The following is an 18,593-nucleotide window of genomic DNA, read 5'->3' as shown; positions in this document are numbered from 1 at the left end:
CCCAATTACCCATCCCCATTCTCTTCTTTATTCTACTATAAGAATTCAACTATTCCTCGTTTATTTATTCCTAAGGGTTATCCTAAGGAATAGGCACGAAATCCATTGTTGCCAAGGTTTACTCAACGGGCACTAAATCCATAGTTCCCAAGGTTTATCTCGTTTATTGACAGTATCGTTTCCGAGACTCCTCTCGCAATACAAGTCAATGGGTTTTATCTCGTTTATCGATGGTATCGTTTCCGAGACTCTACTCGCAATACATGTCGATGGGTTTTTAGAGTACACCTGGTGAATACACAATTCAAAACACCTGCAGGTTGCGAGCCTGCTAGTGTCCACTAGACTGTTTAGAATAGTCCGTGGTTGTCATCCATACTCTGCTGGATGACGGGGCCATCTCTTGGGAAAAAGGCTTCTCTCATGGTTCACCTCTCACCCTTACCTCATGGTCTATATTAACTCTTCATCATTTTATTTTTGTCACACAGAAACTATTTCATCTACCCATGTTTTATCCCAACATATTTGTAGATATAAAATACATATACAGTTTAAATCATTTAAAACATGTATAAGATCGTTCACCCAACATAGATACCAAATATTCGGATAATATGCACACATAGCACGTAATTTATATAAAATACTTCATATCTATGTGTAAGCTGAAAGTAACTATGCACTCACTTGAAAGGTAGTGACTCAACACTCGGACAACGCTTCGATACTCTCAAAATAACTTTCCTTCGATAAAACCTAGTACCAATACCACTAGGGTTTAGTCTAATTATAACTGTGACAAATTAATAGTCTGACTATTATTATTATTATATAAGCGTTAAATAACACTCAATATAACTCATAATAATAGCTCAAACAATTATTTTAAGGACTTAATAGCATTACTATAATTATTTGGAAGCTATATTAAAAATTGCGTAAGAGTAGCACACTTACAGCGAATTTTATCGAAAACCGAAACTTATTTGGAGCAGGGTTTCGAAACCGAAAGACACTTTTTCTCAGGACTCTGGGAGCCTCGGGGCTTCCCTCGGGAGCTAAGGGATTTTTCCTAGGGTTTAGGGGGTTAAAATAGGCTAGAGAGAGAAAGTAATGTAGAGAAAGAAAATAGGTGTGAGAATTCAGAGGAGTTCAGACCCCTTTTATAGGCACCAACAGCCTCGGTTACGCTGGGCGTACACCTCAGATTAGGTTGCCAGCCAAAGCCAGCTGTCTCGCACCGTCGGATGGATCAGATTGGAGCTACGCGGGGCGTAACATCTTCGGAAGCGGGGTGTACTGCAAGGGCAACGTGTCACGATCTGAAGCGAACCCTTGGTCAACAAGCAACGACCCAGATGCAGCCACATCATTGATTTAGCAACAGACATCGCAATTTTACTTTCCGACTTCTAAAAATCATAACTTTTGGATATGAGCTCCGTTTTCGACGTTCTTTATATCCACGCGAAGGTGGGAATGTACTCTACAACTTTCTTTTAGACTTTGTCGACTAATTTTGACTCGATTTTAAATTTGATATTATTAACAGGCCGGGACAGGATTGATCCGTTAAATCGTCATAACTTCTTCATCCGATGTCCATTTTAGCCCATATTTTTCTCGTTACGCTACTCTTAACGAGATCTTCGATTCTCGTTCAGGTTGTGTCGGCTAAAAACCGCTCGATCTAATATTTGAATTTCGGGTTGTACACTGCTAATCCGAAACTTCGAAAAATCATAACTTCCTCATACGAAGTCAGATTTGGGCGTTCTTTTTATCGATGTTCTTAGTTTAACATATTCTACGACTTTTGTTTAGATTGCTAAGGCTAAATCTCGCTCTATCGTAAATTCACTATTTACGCTTTCCGGTATCGTGTCGGTTCCGTCGCGAAACTTCAACGGATCATAACTTCTTCGTTATAACTCGGATTTCGGCGTTCTTTATATGTACGGAAACCTTTTTACATATTATACAACTTCGTTAAGATTATTTATTCTAAATGATCTTTTGTCGAAAAGTTGTTTTCGACACTTATTGCCTCTAAATTGACTAGCCCGAATCTACGGACGTTACACTGTCTCTCCATGTTTGCTTTCCGGTGAGGATCTCGATCATAGTGCATCCCAATTACATCTAACAACCATTTCACCTCTTCCCTTATCCATCATTCTGTCTTCTCCGACGATCGGTCGTTTTTTTTCCCCAAAGGACAGGAGTCCACATCTTTTAATGAACAGATTTTGAGATTTAGGTTTGGTTTTTAAACTTATAATTATCGATCTATAATATCTTTTTTGGTTTTGCTAGTTACTGGATGACATAGGTGGCAGATGGAGGGAGAGGAGGAAGAGTCTGGAAATATTTTGATGGAGACGGTCGGCTATGGCTAATCCAATTTTCATCTTGATTGTTAGTCATGGCTGATCTCTCCAAGTTCACATATATTAACTTCAGGTCACAAATTGGAATTAAGATGATGTAGGCGACGGATGGAGAGGGAGGACGATGCAAGTCAATTATAAAGATGATGTAGAGAGGATGGAGGACATGTAGTCTGTGGTGAAGAAAGAAGACGAAGAAGATGAAGTCGAGTGTGTGTGTGTGTGTGAGGGGGGAGGAAGGTACCGTCGATGGGTGTGGGGTAGGGTGTTTTCTTTTTTTCTTTTTCTTTTTTTAATTATTAAAATATATAAGTAAATAAAAAAAATGTGAAAAGGAATAACAAGGGCAGAATAGTCCTTTTATTTTTTTTTTGGACAAAAACCAAAGAAAAGTTTTGATTTTGAACTTTCTATGCAAGTTGGACAGTTTTTAGATTCCATCTAAAGTTTTTTGCAAATCACAGGGATCAATTTTGTAGTTTTATCTAATTGCATAAATATATGAATTTACAACCTTTTTAGCAAAGATAAGTAGTTACTCTGTAATATTTTCTTTAAAAAGTAGATTATAGGTATCGAGTGATATTGGAGATCAAAATATGATATTTTAGAATAACTCTTAAAAGAATGGGTAATAATTTTGGAGGGAGAATGTTGATTAAATATGAAATTTGAGGGAAAATAAACAATAAAAGGGTGATAATTATGGGGTCCATTGGAACCCTGTTGAGGCAACACAAGCCTACCCTCAAGGTAAAGCAAATAACGCTAACGCCTCCTCTTTGACTACTCCACGCGTTATTTCGTGGGTCCAATGTACCGAGATGTGGGTCCTGAATCTGTTTAATTTTGATATAAGTCTAAAACTAAAATCCTTATTATTAAAATATGTATGCATTAGTTTGTTTTTTTTATTTCATGATTGAATTATAAATATACTACCCTTTCCATATAATATAAAAAACAATCGAACTAAGGTGTTGTTTATCTTTTTTAAAAATATCTTCAAACCACTTTCCGCTGTGCGGTGCAGCACACACGTATCCTTTTCCCTCTCGTAGGTGTTTGTTTGTTGGAATACTTCAGACTACAAAATCTTTGTGCATATGTTGCGTGACACAACGCTTGACTTACTTCTTCAAATCTCTTCAACATTCATTTTTTTGAATTTAATTTTTTAGAGTTTTGGTATAAGTTATTTTTTTAACTTTTTTTTTTTTTTTTTTTAAATATAGATTTTTTTTAACTTTTATTTACGGATTTGATACAATTTCTTATTATAGTTTCCAAAATTTTTTTGAACTTGATTTAAAAAAAAAACTTTATTTTTTTTACCGTTTCTGTTAATAATATTTTCAGTTTCAATTTTATCTTTTTTAATGTGTGTAATTTTTTACGAACTTTGTAGACATCATTTGCAATTCTTTCTTAATTTTTATTATTATTTGCTTTTTTATGTTTTTTAAAATTATTTTTTATAGAATAAAGTTGTTAGCTTCTTTTATATTTTTGTAAGTTTTTTTAAAGTTTTGTATTTTTATTTTTTTACATGTTCTTTTTAGTATTCTTTCAATGTTTTAAGACTACAATTATTTAAATTTCGGTGTTGAAAACTATTTTCAGTTTATAAAATTAGTTTATTTAAATTTCAGTTTACTGCAACAATCTGCAGATGTGAAAAAAACAAACATGCTTCTTATTATGGGCTGCAACCGTTTGTTCCACCTCTTCTACTATAGAGGATTGCAGAGGTGGTCCATAGACTTCACGAATTTTCGATTCGAAAAAACAAACAACACCTAAGTAATGAGTGAGTAATATGCATATTATTTGAAGTGTTCAAGTGAAGTCTAGTTTATCATCATATCCAGTTTTGATATTAAATCTTATTTTTCGTTATTGGGTAATAAACCATGCATATGAACGAATGGATGATGAAATATTCATCCCAATGGTAACGTTTTCATTATAGACTAAAATTTAGTGACTCACACTTGTTAGATCTTATTCTTAAATGTTTATTTTTTATACCTTAGTTATGATTAAATAAACTATGTCTCATTTTTAACAAGTTGGGAAAGGTTTGAGAGAGTGTGATGTCTCCCTTTTTGTTTATCATTGCAATGGAATGGTTGGACATCCCAATTGAATATGGATACGAGGGTTCAATATTAGGGTCGATGGTTTACATATTTCAAATCTCTTTTACCACTATTAAAGATGCAACTAAAGCTATGCTTTTTCAAGGGTTCAATATCAGGGTTAACATTCTTCACATTTCACATATTTTTTATGCTGATAATGTGCTGTTGTTTTTTTGGGTGTGTGTGTGTGTGTGTAGGGGGGGGGGGGGGGTTAATCTTCAAAATTCAAATTTGTTTGAATTGGATGTTTCTTCGAAAGAAGTGGAGCATTTGGCACTTCTTATTAAATCATCTTAGGAGCTGTTGAGTTCTCTCAAAACTCACTGCACCAAGAACACTCACTCGTCATTTGTACAGTTCTTGTGGGTTATGGATAACCTAACAATTTGGATTTGCCTTATGATGTTCAATGTAGTTTTCGTATTTTCTAGTAAGATAAATGTCACCTAACCACTGGTTAAATATTAATGCAATAAGTTTTTGAAGAGGAGGAATGATACATTATATGATGTGGTATACACTATAATGGTCTGAAGAACTCTTTTCTTTATAATTTTTGGAGTTATGCTGACTGCAAAAAATATATCTTGAATATATATTTCCAACTAAATAAATAGATTAAATACATTTGTAAGACAAAGCATGAAATGTTTTCTCCTTATCAAATGAGCATCGAGTTATGGCGCTTATATAAAACAAGAAGTTAAACTCAACCTAGCATCTACTAATAGAATTTATGTAGAATATCCTAAATGATTGTGTAGGATAAATTATCTACAATCTCACTGATTGTCATTCTAGAAGATATATTCTGAGAATATATTTTTTTCTAAGTGGGAACAATATGAAACTTTAATGGTTAAAAAACTATAAACTAAATTCACCATAGTTTGGAACTAGCAAGTTAACAATAGTTTGTTGAAATTATTCAAAGTTGATCAGAGACTAATAGAGCACACATACATGAATTCATATATAATAATAAAGTATGGGCTTGGTTAATCTTCCTTGGTATAGTACGGATATAAAGAGGAAGTGAGTTTTCCAAGGAGAAAGAATACATGGATGAAAATCTTCTCAGACTTAATAGTTAACATCTCAAAGTAAGAATCTTCTTTCTTATAAGAAAAATGATATAGTGTGATTTCATTATGAATAAAGATTACTCTTGTGTTTTCTAGAAAGCTAGTGATAACACATTTGCATTCCAAGCCTTGTATATGGATGACATACTAATGCTTGGAATAACGATCTATATAGATAGATCAAGGCAAATTAAATGATTAAGTAAAATTGCAATGATTGTCAAGATCTTGATAGGTTCAAGATATAAGACTCTAAGAGAGTTTATCTTGTGAATACCACAAGACATGATTTTTAGCATGCATCAGAATCCTAATACAATGGTTGAGCTAAATATTATGATTATATTCCGCACGTTGCTGCATTTGGATTCATCATATATGTCATGTTAAGCATGAAGGCCCGATGTATGGTATGCATGGAGCATGAAAAAAGATACCAATATAGTATGAGAAAAGGTCATAGGATGACTGAAATGAACATTATAAGGTACTTATAAAGAATAAAAAAAATATTCCTAATTTGTGGAGTACTTGAAGGAAAGCTAAGTGTAAACGGTTACACGGATGCTAATGTCCAAATAGATTGAGATAATCCTCGATCACGATCAGGTATGTCCTTATTATAAATGAAGAAAAAGTTACATGGAAAGGAGTTTTAAGCAAATGTTAATTGTAGTTACATTACAAAGTCATAATACATTGTTGTTCCAAAACCCACATATAAAGATGCTTAATGAATAATTCATTTATGATTTATGACTATGAGTAATATCATTACGTGAGTATTAGAATCCAAGGCACATTTAAGAACCTAAAACGTTGTCAAATGTTTTCTCTATATATGGGATATAAATAAAACTGAAAATGTTTGTGTTTGCAAAGTTATTAGAAATCAGATTTGATGAATGTACTTAAGAATGTTACCTCACTAGCTAATGTATTAAAGTCAGGCAGAAGCTATATGACCTTTTTGTTATAAATGATTGGATTTTCTTGAAATTTAGTATTTGAGTATTGAACAATATATTAAAAATATATTGTAGTATCTTGATATATTTAATATGATATTTCCATTAAATACTTGTTGTGTTTTATATTAGCATGTTTAATTCTTGAATAGCCAAGTTATTCAAAATGTCCATAGTCATTCATAGTTTTAGGAGCATCTATGAAATAAGACTAATATGAATTAGATTGGTTGGGTTTCATGGATAGGAAAATAGGCAAAGGCTATAGCCAAGTTCATAGGTAATTGATTGGAGAATAAGTATTGGACATCACTCGCATCAAGCTCACTTCATGAATCATAATCATGAGTGATGATTGATAAACGTAATATCTTTTTATTCTTCGACCTAAGATACATATTTGGGGTTTGAGTGTAGGAATGGATGTACTTTGATATGGTTTAACCTTGTACTTGTTAAAAGGAAGTTATAAGGGCCATCGTTGGGTATACCATGACTTACAAGATAGGAATATGAATAGTACAAGAAAAACTGATATTTTTAGCGAAGGTTTCTATGGAATGTGTTTATGTTGTTATTCTACAACAAATCATGCTATGGAATAAGGTTCCATAGCTAATTTTCTACGGAATTAGTTTTCGGTAACAAATATGGGAATTGCTACGGAAATTGTTACGGACTCAAAATTCATTGGTATATTGTTACCGATATATCGAGAACGTAAATTTTCAACAGAATAAAAATCTATAGTTTGTTTGTTATAGATGTAAAATTGATAGGTATTTACCTACATAATCGTGCTATGAAATTTTATTTTCTTTTCTTGTTGACTATGGAAAAAAGACTAGCTAAGTTGTTAGGAATTTTTTTGTAAAGTATGTTACATTATAATGCCATATTTTGAAACTAATTTGCATAAAACGGGCCTTCCAATGCCCATTTTTGCGAACCCACAAGCAAAAGAAGAGAAATTAGGGCAAATGGATGTCACCATCTTCAAGCGGTAACTTGAGACTGTACAGATGAGGAGATCTAGTTGGCATGTGGATGGCATGAACACGAAAGAATCATGATCAGAGGTTCATTGGTTGCACAAAAGTACAATGATGAAGACAAAAATTATGGGATTTTTCGTTGGATTGACCCACAAATCCCGAAAAAGAAGATATATGAATTGAGAGCTCAAGTTAATGGTGAACATATCATTTTAGACCCCCTGGGATGGTCTTGTCAATTTTCATGTCAATGAAGCCGCACTTTAAGTTTCTATTCAAGATACTAATGAACATGGTAATGCGCATCGAGTTGAAGGTTGTCAAGTTGGAATTATCAAGTTCATGTTGGTTTGTTTCTTTGTTGGGATGTTGTATGCTTAATCTTTCTATTTATGTGATTGAATTATCAAAGACTGGAATACTAATGGAGAAATTTTTATTATGATCAATATAAATAGTAACCTATGGTTTGAATGATATGTATTTGAAGTGATAATATAATTTGTCTCTTTTATGGTTGAATTTTATATATGTCTTTACTACTACATGAGAGAAGATACATTTATTGTCATGTACTATATTTTATCTTGATTAACTTTATACCGTTCCGAATTAATGAAATTACATTACAACTTAAAAGTTGATTTCATTGGATATTTAATGAAAATATTGTACATACAAATATCTCAAAACACATGGCTCCTTGTAGTAAATGCTTGATATTTACCAAAGAATGAGAAAACTACATTTAATTGTCTCCTAGGTCACTAATACATAACATCACATTTACCAATTTACATACAAAAAAATGCTATATAATGTAACCATGCTTAAATCCTTGCTTGATGTACTGTACTCAAAACTACCCTTACTGTCAGGAATACAATCATTGGTGTCATCATGAAATTCACTTTCTTAATCAATGCAATTTTCATCATCTAAATCCAAGCTTGACATGTCCTAGTCATCATAGTCGTTTGAATATATAGTTGGTGTAATGATTTCAGTTGATACAACATCATCCTCTTGGAAAGAAATGTCTTTTTTTTCTTATTATCATTTTCATATTCATCATTCCAAAAATGAGATTTAACTTTCAATACAACCAACCAGTCAGAGTTGTTTTTTGTCAACCTTAGGAAAGGAACATAAGAAACTTGAGCGGTTTGGATGGATAAGACAAACGGCTCGAACTTGTTGTATTTCCTTTTGATGTTATTTTGATCGATTTATATTGTTTGTGAATCTTAACTCCTATGTTAGGTGTTGGATCGTACCATTGATATTTAAACAAAACTATGCTTCTCCTTGGGTAACCAAGGTACTTAACTTCTAAAATTTACACTAATTGACCATAATAATCCACTCCTTGGCTATTAATACATAATCCGCTATTCGTTGTTGATTTTATCTTGTTATTTCGTCCCTATATCAAAAATGGTGAAGCACTTATTATAACCATAACAACAACAATAAAAATAAAAAATAAAAAATTTTACACCCACATAGTTTTGAAACAGTGCTTTAAAGTACTTATACACTTCAAATACAAGCTCATGTTCATCCATATCCCTAAAAAGATCATTCAAGTGATCTTCAAATTTGATGTATTACCATTGAAATTATATTTTTAAAGTTACTATGGTGTAATAAACAAAAACGTGTTAATGTTATTTAGAGCAAGTAAACAACAAATGAATATAGTATCTTAAAAACAAAAGTATATATTACCTGGTGTACGGTTTGCTCTTATCTTCATTAAGGAGTATGTAAGAATAAACAACATTAAATTCTTCATCAGACAACATTCTAGTCTTCAATTTTCCATAATGACGACCAGGATATGAAAATATATCTAAAGTTTCGTTGTCATCATCATCAGATTGCTCATCTCCTCATCCATCATCATTTCGAGGCAACTTTCTATTACGTGTGGGTACACCACTTTTGAAATAATGGGAGCAAAATATTGATGCTTCATGTAGAAAGTACACATTCACAATGGATCCTTCCACTTGAGCTTTATTTTTCACATCTTCTTTCAACTAGTTAAGATATCTACAGTAAAACAAACGTAAATTAAGTTAGGTTTACGACATACAAAAATTACAACATACATTTTAATGTAACATACAAACCTTTCAAATAGATACATCCAATAATATTGGAAGGGACCAGTTATCTTAGCTTCATATGGAAAACGTATGGGTAAATGTTCGATGGAGTTAAAAATACCATGTACAAAGATGGTCTCTGATTTACATTAGAATTATTGGGATCTTGCCTTTAATCATTTACATGACTTGTGTAGTGATTGATGTTGTAGTTAATGTTTTGAAGAAAAGACTCAACTATGTTAATGCTTCCCACATATATTTTGGCAACATCTCATGAAATTCAATTGTCATCAATCTTTGCATAAAAACATGACAATTATGGATTTTAATTCCGAACATTCTACAGGCGGTCAAATCAACACACCATCAGAGAAACGTAATCCTCCACCCATTCATATATGGTCTTCTTTTGATTATTGTCTATAGCATATTACCCTATTTTCTCTTCTTCGATTCATTTTCTCTTCCTACAATCGAGTTGCAGATCATTTATTGCTGCTGAATTGTCCTTTGTATTGACTTTGGCATCCATTACAGTATGAAAAATGTTCTCAAATATATTTTTCTCAATATGCATAACATCAAAATTATGTCTAATGAGGTTTGTTTTCCAATATGGTAAATCCTAAAATATTTTTTCTTTTCCAAACATCATTGCCACATGCTTTGTTTACATCATTGACGTTTAGTTTAGTCACAATTAGCAAACCTAATTTTTTAAATTTACATTAAAGTTTGTTCACCATTCTTAGTTGGAGGAGGACCTTCTGTTACTACACGATTCATCCTGAACTTATTCTTATCCTTTCTATATGGGTGATTTTCCTGGAGGAATCTTCTATGACAATCAAACCATGACATCTTATTACCATTCTATAGCCTAAATGCTTGTGTAAATTTCCAACAAGGTGGACATGTTGGCTTACCTGCTGTAGACTATCCTAACAACATTGCATAAGCTGGAAAATCGCTAATTGTCCACATAAAAGTTGCTCGTAATTGAAAACTTTGTTTTAAAGATATATCATATGTTAGTACGCCTTCTTCCCATAACCGTTCTAATTCCGCAACAACTGATTATAGAAATACATCTATTTTAAGCTTAGGATTTGTCGGTCCTATCATAACTACAATAAAAACATGTAAGGCTCTTTCATGTACATAGAAGGTGAAAAATTATAAGGTTTTATAATAATAGGTAAAGATGAATATTGTTTTCCAAATGCTCCCTGTGGTGCAAACCCATCTATATAAAGACTAATCTAACATTATGTATTTCAGCTTCAAATGAAGGATGAATTATGTCAAAGTGCTTCTAAGCTTCATAATCGGATGGATGACACATTAAATCATCATCATGTACATGATCCTCAGAGTGCCATTACATGGAAGCGGCTATGTCTTGTGAAGCATACAATCTCTTCAGCCTTGGAGCCAAAGGAAAGTAGTGCGTTATCTAATGGTTACGTGCAAATGTGTGGATAAATTTTTTGATAGTTTGTACCTATTTGCATTGCAAAATTTGCACCGAAAAAGCTCTTTGTATCCCCTCCAATGTATAATACATCCAGAACTGCAACGGTCAATCACCTCCACAGGCAAACCTAGTGCCTCTATTAACTTTCTGCTCTAGTATAAAATATATACCGTATTATTCTCCTTCAGTAACCAATTAATCATCAATTGCCAGATATCATCATAACAGTGTTCCGACATTCATTACTCTGATTTTATATTCAATATTTTAGCTACAACAGGCAGTTGTGTAACTTTTTTCAATCTATACCACAACTCTTTATCTACTGCCCCTTCAACGGAATGATCTACGTTTTCTGATTGGAAGGTGATGTTATCTGTTGTAGGTTTATGAAGAACACCTACATTACTCACAAATTCTCTGGCACTCTCAGCATAATCTAGATACTCTTAATAATACAGAGCATCCCCATGGAAATACTCATCAAATCTACCCAAACCTAGAAGTGTACATTAAAAAAAAACTTTCAATCCAATGTAGCAGTTTTGAAATTGTATTGCAAATTATACAACACATCATAAACATTCTAAAATATTTTTTTTACATTACTATTAAAATTAAAGATTTATGTGGCCAATACATTGCACAAACTATAAAAGTATACTAACTATATACAAAATGTAATGTAAATATATACTATAGTCACCTTGATAACATTCAAGAGGCTATTTTGATATGTATATCATCTGAAGCAAATAATTTGCCTCGCGATGATCGTCTCCCGCATCAGTCAACAACCTCATTCCTAAATCAGATTTTCCCTTATTGAAGTGCTCCTCCTATTAACAGAATAACAATACCATTAAGACCAATAACACTAAAAATAAATTAAATCGAATTATAAAAAATTACTCATATTATGCATACCACTCCTTGTCTATAAATTAGTTATGTGTTACCATGATCTGCATAGTTGTATATTCATAACTTTGATATCTTTTTAAATTATTATTATTTTGTAGGCTGTCTTTATAGAAAAAAGGAAGCATTGGAAGCTGTAGGTGAAGAAGTTGAGGATGACCTAATATTTTATGATGTTGTTGGTGGTCATGACAAGAAAAGAAGACTGTATGGATTTTGCTCATACATAAAGGTGGTTCCCATGAGTAATAATACAACAGAAGTATCTAATTACATTCCGAAAAAAATGTTGAGCTAGAAGAATTGAGGGAGCTTGTTAAATAGAAAAAATGATGAAGAATTTAAGGAGATAATGAACGCCAAAGATGACCAAGACAACATAAGAATCGAGGAGCTTCATAAACAACTACAATCAACAATGGCTCTTATTAATGGTTTCAACAACTACAAAAATCATAAAGTGTTAATTTGTTTATTCCAAAGTATTTATTTTAGATTAGCCACTTTTAATTTTTGATGGAATAAATATGAGAAATTAAATTTATTCCTACTTTTTATGCCTACAAATGTTGCTACCCAATAAAATTATGACAAGTGTCATCTTTCCATATTTTTTAAACTAAACAATTAAGACTATATTAGGAATATATCAAATACAATTAAATTGAATGGTGATTTGTCATAATTTTAGTGGGTAGGAATAAAAGGTAGGAGGCAATTTAATTTCTCAATAAATATTTATTGTTTTATTTAATAATATAAATGTTATTTGATATTTTGTTATTTTTGTTTTTATATATTTGTACAAATTAATTTGCATTTAATTTGTAAATTAATTATCCATGCATAGATATCTAGCTTTGCAACGAAAATTTTCCTACGTAATTTTCTATAGAATCTGCTATAAAATATAGACCACAAATTTAGCTAGAGCGTTATCACAACAAATTTTGCTAGGGATTCATCACCATAGATTTAGCTAGGGGTTCATCACAATGGATTTTGTTAGGGATTTATCACCACAAATTTATCCAGGGATTAATCAACACGGATTAAGCAAGGTATTAATCACCACGAATTTTGTTAGAGATTAATCACAACATATTTAACTAGAGAATAACCACGAAATATTTTGCAAGGGATTAATCACCACAAATTTTGCTAGGGATTCATCACCACGGATGTTGCTAGCGATTTATCACCATGGAATTTGTTAGGGAATTTGTGATGGAAGAACTACTATGAAATTCACAACGGAATACACGATGGAACACCATCTACTATGTGTTTCATTATGTTGTCACATTTGCAAATTAATTATTGTTTCCCTCACAAATCCTCACTATGACGTTCTTTGGGACAGAAATGACTTGTTGCAAATTCCATCGCTATTCGTCTTTTGCAACGTAATTTCAGCTTTTTGCAATGGATTCCTTCCCTAGAAAAATCAACTTTTTCTCATAGTTGTAGCCAAGATGTGATTCTTTTCCTCTTATTTGTTGACAATTAGAAATCTCAGGCCTTACTAGAAGTTGAACACCATATGAGATTGAGTGTGATCCATGTATCATGATCAATATGATGAATATGAAAAAGGGATAACTAATACAACACCTTATGACTAGTTATAACTTGGAGCTCTTGGAATTTGGTAGTTGCTAGATGACACCTCTTTCTTTTTTTTATTGGGGATAGTGATATGTTGTTACACGACAACCACTGTCTATGTCAATCTATAACAAAATTTATGCAAGTGGAGGATTGTTGGATCTATATACTCAATAATGATGTTTGCTAATAACATATGATTCTATAGTATCACACCTTTAGCAAATTGACACATATTGATTATTTTTTAAGAATTCGCTTATTAATAAATATATTCAACTCTTGTATTTAGTATTTGGAGAAATTATTATTTTGTGAGAATAATATTAGGAAATGTTTATTTTATGAAAATGATATTTTAGAGAGTATAACTAGTTATTTAACCATATGGTATTATAAAATATGTTGTTTAAATTATTTTGTAAACTTTCAAGTTCGCTAGATAATCTCATTGTGACAACCTGAAGTTGTTCCATCGCCACAACCCGTTCCGTTCGTAAAACTCGTCTTAAGTGAATTATTCCGATTTTGTTTTTCGATTAGGTCAATTAAGTTAAGACTTTTATTTTGACCTTGTAAGTATCCAAACATGTTAGAAACACATGAAAACGTCTCAAACTAGAAATTAGAAAAATTTTAGTTTCGACCATATCGGGTGACGACAACTTAATCGGGTGCGACCAAAAGCCTCGGTTAACATCAGTATCGGGTAGAATTCCACCGTCTCTTAAATCCAAACCATATTTAAAGTGTTTTAAGCTTCATTTGAACCCTTTTTCACTCTCTCTCTAACCTCCCTCCTCAATCCAAGATCTAGGTCCAAAAATCATTCATTTCAAGCTTCAAATCACCAAGGTAACTATCCTAGCTTCTAGTATAACATCCTTAGACTTCATTTTCGTGTTCAAATCATGTTTTAGGACCATAAACATGTGTTTAAGGCCCTGGAACACTCTTGGGCCGTGAACACATATAAGGGGGGGGGGGGGGTTTGAGCCTTAAAACCCTTCCAAACCACTAGTGGAGCTTAGATATGGCTTAAGGACTTATTGGATTGGACTTAGAACACCTTAAACTCAAAATTTGGGGAGTAAACATGAGCTTACTGCCCAAGAACATGCTTGGGCCGTAAACACCCTTTCATGGGTAGTAAACTCCTTTTTTGGTGTTAAAATGCCACTTACATACCTCATAAGCCTTGAAATAAAGTCTAGAAGCAACCACAAACAAGTTAGGGACCTTAAACTTGATAAAAACAACTCCATAAGGAGTTCACGGCCGTAAGCTGTGACATCCCCAAAATCACGGCCAGAAAAGACCGATTTTGTTTATGCTTTATAAAAATCAGAGTACTTCATTTTATAAAAAGGTTGCGGAATTTGTTCCCAGAAAAACATGGTAAATACGTTATTAAAACATTTTTGAAGAAACATATTTATTTCATTTTAAAACGTTTGGGATGTCATCGTTAATACAGGAACATAAGCATAAACAGAACTTACAATTATTCACACTAGTGGTCTACATCTCTTTAAATCTCTCAGTGTAATGTTATTTCGTATCGACACCTGTGATATAAATAAACTGAGTGGGTCAGGTTGGGAAACCTGGTGAGCACATAAGGATTTCAATCCCACAATGTTATACCATATATATAGTTTAAAATTCACAAAATATACAATTTCACCATACATATATATAAACATCTCTTATCCCACCCCGTCGATCCTCACAATGAGGCTATCCATACTCTCGGATCAGAAATGAACGAATTTACCAAATCCATACTCTCGGACTAGGGAAGAATGACTAATCCATACTCTCGGATTAAAGATGAATGATTATGCCTAATCCATACTCTCGGACTAGGGACATTAGCTAATCCATACTCTCGGATTAACGACGAATGATTATACCTAATCCATATTCTTGGACTAGAGACAGTGACTATGTCTAATCCATACTCCCGGATAAGTGACATATACTAACTTCTATTCTCTGAGTTTAACTCACTTGTACTCGTAAGAATATACTACCCAATATTCCTCATATTTAATTTAGGTCTACTCTTTATCCTAAATTATCAAATATAATCAGGTATGTTCTTTAACACGAATTTCAAGCAACATCAATTAACTCGCACATAAACATATAATTAATACTTCAATCAATACTTGTATTAAAATCATGTTCATGAAAGGGACTATGCACTCACCTGAGTAGGTGGTGACTCAGCACTCGGATAGCGCTTCGATACTCTCAAAACGATATTCCTTTGATAAAACCTAGTACCAGTACCACTAGGGTTTAGTCTAACGATAACCGTGACTAATTAATAGTCTGACTATTATTATTATTATATAAGCGTTAAATAACACTCAATATAACTCATAATAATAGCCCAAATACTCATTATAAGTTCCTAATAATGTTACTATATTAAAACATAAGCTATACTAAAGATAGCGTAGGCATAACTCACTTACAGCGGGTTTTTCGCAAAACCGGGCTTCGCTGGAGCAGCGTTTCCGAGCCGAAAGGCTCTTTTCTTGGAGCTGTCGGGCGCTCCGGGGCTTCCGCCTCGTGCTAGGGAGTTACCCTAGGCTTTAGGGGGTTAGGGAGGCTTAGAGAGAGAGTTTAGAGAGAGAAAGAGAAGTTGGAAGGTGTGAGAATGAATGGAACCCGGCACCTCTATTTATAGGGGAGAAATATGATGGACTCGTCGAGTCTGAGTCATGACTCATCGAGTTGGTCCATGTGGTGGCCTTCTGGTGGCGCCACGTGTCCAATTCTGGTGGTGCCACGTCACCCCCTATCGCGTATCAGCCTTCAAACTTAGAAAAATCATAACTTTCGCATACGAGCTCCGTTTTCGAAGTTCTTTATATCCACACGTAGGTAAAATCAATATCTACAACTTTCGTTTAGACTCTGTCGGCTAATTATCGACCGATCTCAAATTTAACAGTAGGAGGCGTTTAGACTGTTAAATGACCGCGAAGAGTTCATAACTCCTTCATTCGGACTACGTTTTCGTCTGTCTTTTTACCGTTGAGTTCCTATTAATGAGACCTTCAACTCTCATTTAGGTCGCGTATGCCAAAAACCGCTCGAACTAAAATTCGAGTTTCGGGCCGTGCACTGCTGAGCCGAATCTTAGAAAAATCATAACTTCTTCATACGAAGTCAGATTTGGGTGTTCTTTTTATGGATTTTCTTGGTTTAACATATTCTACGACTTTCGTTTAGATTGCTAAGGCTAAAAAGTCTTCCATCGTAAATTCACTATTTACGCTTCCCGGTGCCGTGCCGGTTTTGCCGTAAAACTTCGACGGGCCATAACTTCTTCGTTATAACTCGGATTTCGGCGTTCTTTATATGTACGAAAAGCTTGTGTCATATTATACAACTTGGTTAAGATTATTTATTCTAAATAATCTTTTGTCGAAAAGTCATTTTCGACCCCTATTGCTTCTAAATTGACTAGCCCGGATCTACGGGCGTTACAATTATCTCCCCCTTAGGATGATTACGTCCCGGAATCATCAACGAAACAGGGTCGTATAATGACTCCATACGTTATCTCTTCATCCTAGGTAATAATTATAACTTCTATATTTCTTCAAGTCTATCTCCTAGACTCGTTGACTGCAAGCAGTACTCGATCGTGCACCTGCTCTCTACCTAAGGTTTGACTCCAAATTATGACCTTCGAGTAAAAAATCTCGATCCTTACTGGATACGAACTTGAGATGATTTCTCTTATTACTACTATAGATCGATGTGTCATATTCTAATAACCTATCATCGTATGTTGCAACACTTAGACTTAGGTCTCTTAGTGTTAAATTCTAAAACAGACTATGCCTTCCTTCATGTTTAATGTGATATAATCACACTTTTAACATTAGGCATTTCTAGCTACTAACTTCTTTAACAACGAGCGCGATACTTCTATTGATCATTTTGATTTCCATTGTTTGGTTTAAGTCGGACGCTTCATCAAACTTGGTTCTCTGAACCACGTAACCTACTTATCGTAGTCGGACTCAATGTGATATGACCACTAGGGTCGGGATAACAACAATCTTCTTAGTCATTACCGAAACAATGGTAACGACCTACTTGAATAAAACGAAATCAATTACTGGCTTCTTGGCAACCTTGTGACTTTCCCTGATCCAAGTGTGAGTCCTGTGCTTCCGGTAGTATAGGCCTCTACTACCATTCACACCTACTCATACTCGTCCCAAGTATTGTCCCGCAGTTTTTCCAAGTCACCATACAAGAAAACCATATAACAACTTAACACATCAGATAACAAAACAAAGGTTTTATATTATTTCTTGAAACTGTTACATAGGTGTTCAAGTTCACCCTAGACTATGGCTCTAACGGGCTACATCGTGAGGTACTATCTACACGATTACTCCATAAATCGATCCTCGGATGTCAAGCCTTCACTCTTGAATCCTTGCATTGTCATCTGCTTCATCAAGGATCATTTGAAATGCTCTCGCCTTTGGCTTTGGTGGCACATTTGGCTTTGTAGCCCCTTCTCTCTTTGGGCAGTCTTGTTTGAAGTGTCCTTCTTCTCCACACTTAAAGCAGACTTCTCTCTTGGTTGTGCATTCGCTGGCATAATGACCAGTCTTCCCACATTTAAAGCATGTCGTATATTTAGAGCATTTCCCGATGTGCTTCTTTCTATACTTGTCACACCATTGCGTTCCTTCTTCAAACTTCGAGAATTTTCTCTTCTCGCTGGACCTTGAAGATCCTTCAAACTTTCTCTTCTCGCCAACCTCCATCTTGCTGGAGGCTCTTCCCTTGATCATATCTTCGACAGACTTGGCAGCCCAGATAGCTGCCTCTAGAGTAGGTG

The sequence above is a fragment of the Lactuca saligna genome, chromosome 9 (assembly GCF_052625555.1).
Source record: "Lactuca saligna cultivar CGN05327 chromosome 9, ASM5262555v1, whole genome shotgun sequence".
NCBI classification, from domain to species: domain Eukaryota; kingdom Viridiplantae; phylum Streptophyta; class Magnoliopsida; order Asterales; family Asteraceae; genus Lactuca; species Lactuca saligna.
Note: the sequence above shows the minus strand (reverse complement) of the source record.